Source organism: Triticum urartu, chromosome 1A (genome assembly GCF_056163025.1).
Source record: "Triticum urartu cultivar PI428250 chromosome 1A, HENAU_Tu73, whole genome shotgun sequence".
Taxonomy (NCBI): domain Eukaryota; kingdom Viridiplantae; phylum Streptophyta; class Magnoliopsida; order Poales; family Poaceae; genus Triticum; species Triticum urartu.
This window is the reverse complement of record NC_141873.1, coordinates 6,737,545-6,742,094: the sequence shown is the minus strand read 5'-3', so window position 1 is coordinate 6,742,094 and position 4,550 is coordinate 6,737,545.

Here is a 4,550-nt window from a genome sequence, read left to right as displayed (position 1 = left end):
AGGGGGTTTTGTCCCGGTTGGTAAGGCCCTTTAGTCCCGGTTTTTGAACCGGGACTAAAGGGTCGTTACTAATGCCTCTCCCCTTTAGTCCCGGTTCTTACTGGAACCGGGACTAAAGGGTGCGGACACGTGGAGCTCCACCTTTAGTCCCGGTTGGTAACACCAACCGGGACTAAAGGAAATTTTATGATTTTTTTTTGAATTTTTTTTATTTTTTTTAATTTTCAAATTTCTAAATTATTTTAACCTCTAGTTTGTAATCACCACCCCTCATCACTGCTCAATTTATCCTCTAACCACCCTCATCATTCGAAATCATCTAACTTCCCGAACGGTCACCCATCCTCCCACTCCCCCAGCCTAAGCACGCTTAACTTTCGGGTTCTATTCTCCCTCGTTTCCAAGTCTGCACTTGTTGTTTTCCTGACAATAGTAAGATGTCAATCCTATTAACCTTCAGGAATTTTGCTTGAGCATGAAGTAACACATTTCACTGTTTGAGTTTGAAACTATTGTTTTAAAAAAACAATAATTATTTAGTAACACTAATATTTCTTCAATAATTAGTTTGACCACAGTTTGACCGAAGTTTGACCACAGTTTCACCATATTTGACCAAAATTCGAAATAACTGAAATAATTATTTATTAACACTAATATTCTAGAATAATTAGTTTGACCATTGTTTGACCATTGTTTGACCAGATTTGACCACAAATTTTCCAAAAAAAATTGAGGCCTGTAATAACTTTTCGAGTAGATGATTTTTCATATAAAAACTTTTTCATCCGAGTTAGTATGCAAAAGTTATGCCCATTTTTACAAATTTCAGAGAGATTTTGCAAATAAAGTCAAAATTCACATTTGCAAATTTTCCCAACAACTAGACCACATATCACATGGGAAACTTATTTTCTTTTATTTTTTTGACATTTCCATCATTTTCTTTTATTTTTTTTAAACTGAAAAGGCGATCCACGGGGGGGGGGGGGGGGGTAGAGTTTGAAAATGGGACCTTTAGTACCGGTTCGTGGCACGAACCGGGACTAAAGGTCTCAACCCCATTAGTCCCGGTTCGTGCCTCAAACCAGGACTAAAGGTCTAACCTTTAGTCCCGGTTGGTGCCACCAACCGGGACTAATGGGCCTCGCACCCTTTAGTCCCGGTTCGTGGCACGAACCGGGACTAAAGGGCCCAGGTGAACCGGGACTAATGCCTTAGCCGTACGAACTGGGATAAATGCTCACATTAGTCCCGGTTCATGACTGAACCGGGACTAATGTGAAAACTGCCCCGTGACCATAGCCCTGTTTTCTACTAGTGGAGGTTTACATCATTATGTCCATAACAGTGTGTCAAATGAAGGTGGATTAGGTTCAAGTGGAGGCAATATGTGGTGCATGTCAAAAGTATACTACTAATCCAAACTTGATCTAGTTTGGACTAGTAGTACTTTTTGATGTGCACCACATGTTGCCTCCACTTGAATCTAATCCGCCAGCACAAGCTATTTAATCATCATCATAGTCATTACCACCAACAATATTTATTTAATCACCACTAACACTAGCTAATAATAATCATCATAGTCATTACCACCAACACTAGCTATTTTATCATCATAGTAATAGTGTAGCACATCATCATCCTCAAACTCATTTCTAGCTAGCTAATCACTCCTGCTGCTCTCTCTTAGGTAAAATAACATAAAACATGTGTAGCTCTCCTCCTTGATCAAGTTGGAGCATGCAGATGAACCTGTCTCCTAATCGTGGGTAGCGCATCTGTTTGCTGCCCCCTAGTACATCTCTGCGCTCCCCCATCACATGTTTGGTCCAGTCTTGCACTATTAAGCATCCGTCGCTAATCTTGAATGCACTAAAGTAATCTGTAGGATATCTTGGCCGTAAGCTAATAATACTCATGGTACCTTTAGTCTCGATCCCATAAGGCACAACATTCATCGGGAATCCCTGTTGGAGAACATCGTATGGTAACATACTTAGCAATGAAGTTTAGCTTCAAAAATAATGTATGGAAAAGATGCACTGAGGACAAATAGTAAAAATCTTACCATCCTTCCTAAATAGATGTGACCGTAGTTCATTACGAGCACTATTGGTCGCACGTTTTCAGTACTAACATTTCTAAATGCAGGAAGAAAATTTGTCTTGACAATATCAAGATCCGCAAGCCATGAAACATAATGACTGAGCTCCTCGCAGTTGAGTTCAGCCCCGACACAGTATACGGTCCTGTCTATCAAGCGCTGGACATGTTTTCTTGCACCGAAATAAGCTGACAATACAAATTAGTTGTCAACTATTTTTGAATAAACAATATCAAAGACATAAATATGGTTGAGAAACTTACATAATGGTATAACTGGAGGCGTCTGCACATCGACCCAGATGTCGGTATTACCTTCAATATCATCTTCCGGACGAATATCAAAGGTGATAACCATATTAGGCTCAAATGCATAAGTCTTGCATAGTGCTCGCCATGTTTTGCATCCAAAATAGGTGTAGTCGTCTGAATTGTATAATTTTGCGTGGAAAATATAACCATGCTCGGTCTTCAAGTAAACTTTCTTTACCTCCATAGTATGACTGAAACCTATATTATCCAATACAAAAACTCTTGCATGGCAGGGGATACGCTAGTAGAATAATAAAAAAATATAAGTTGAAGCAAATGAAGCAGATGCCATGCTTAATTACGAAAAAAGACTTGTCGTTGTGACTTACTGTATCCACTTCGAAGTTCTCGTCCAGCTTGATGCTGAAGCGCCTATCATCATCTAGGAAGATTCCGTCGCACAGGCCGCGCTGGTCTTCGTAGTATTTGCAAATACCGAAATCCTTTTCGTCGTCAGACATTTCCTATGTTCATAGTTAAAAAATTAATTGAAAATCGATCGAAGACAACTACCAGGATACTCAACACACAAATCCGGGGCACTCGATATTTCCTACATATTCTGGCACAAGTCATGCCAAAATTCACGGAAAAATCCGGCATGACCTTTGCTAAAATAGGACATATCGAGCGCCTGAAATTTGCCGAAACGGAAATGAATCAACACTCCGGCAAAACATAGGCCACTCGGAGGTGTAACCTGCAAACATGACCGACCACTTGGGCAAGCACATATCCTATTTGAGCAACACAAGATATACATTTTAAAATATCTTATAGGACTCAAATTAGCATGCATTCAATAAGCAAAAGTAAATCTTCTCATGCGTCCGTACATCGTCGAATATTATCACTAATACATCCCGAATAGTGTCATACATATAACATCAATAATACAACTAAAACCCTAGCACACGATGGGTATCGGCGCGGGGGGTGGACACCCACAGAGAAGGAACCATCACGGGATCATAGCTCCAGTGAGATCCCTGGAGAACCTGCCAGGTATTGGAGAACCTGTGCTCCAACGCAAACAAGTAGCGATGGATGTGCGCGTCCTCCTCACTGACACGGTGACGCACCACCTCCGCGGGGTCCTCAAGCCTCTGGACCGTCACTGGCCCACGCGAACGCCACGAAAGAAGGTTCGGGTCAACGACAGGCTGGCTCCTCACCAACCTGCACCCCCCGGTAGGTAGCGCCTCCCAGTATCACCCCGGCGGAGCCCAGTCCTGGACATGGCCCATCTGGTCAAGCAGGTGTCGTCCTCCGCCGACTCGACGACGAGGATGCGGGATAGGCATCGTCCACGTCGATGCGGGAAAAATTGCTTTAACTAAATAAAATAGCAACAAGTTCTTACTAACTAGTTCTATTAATTCAACTAGTTCTTACTAAAAATAAACTTACTATAAATAAAAATATATTAGTACCTAATTAGTACCTAGTTCTTACTAACTAATTAGTACCTAGGAACTACTGCCCTAATTACCATCTAATTTGATGAACCTATAGGGGTGGAAAGTGGTAGCGGATATTCCAATTATCCAACTATAAAGTGAAATAAGTGGTCAAATTTTACTCGTTTTATGATTCATCTTAGAAATTTGATTCGTTTCCACCCTTACATGAACCCCAACTCATTTGAGCCGCATCCGCATCCGATTCGTTTCCACCCTTACATGAACCCAAACTAATTTGATGCAACTAAAATATAAAGAAACCCTAGGCAGAGGTAGGGGAGAGGGAGGAGCAGGCGTGCTCACCTCGGGTGCCTACGACGAGGGAGGGGCAGGCGGCGTCGAGGTTGGGGTCGGGGCTCGGGCGCGCGGCGGATGGCGGCGTCGAGGTCGGGGTCGGGGGCGGCGTCCGGGGCGGCGTTGAGGTCGGGGGCGGGGGCAGCGTTGAATCTGGGGTCGGGGCGGTGTAGAGGGTGTGCAGAGAGCGCGCGGCGGCCGACGGGCGACGGCAGCGGCGAGAGTGGAGAGTTGGATTTGGGGGAAGTGGCCGTGGGGAAGGACGAACCCCGTGGTTAAGTCAGAAGTAGCAGTAGCGCGTTCCAGAGAGGGCGCTACTGCTACGTTAGCTACAGCGCGTTCTGGGATACACGCTACTACTACTCCTTTCTC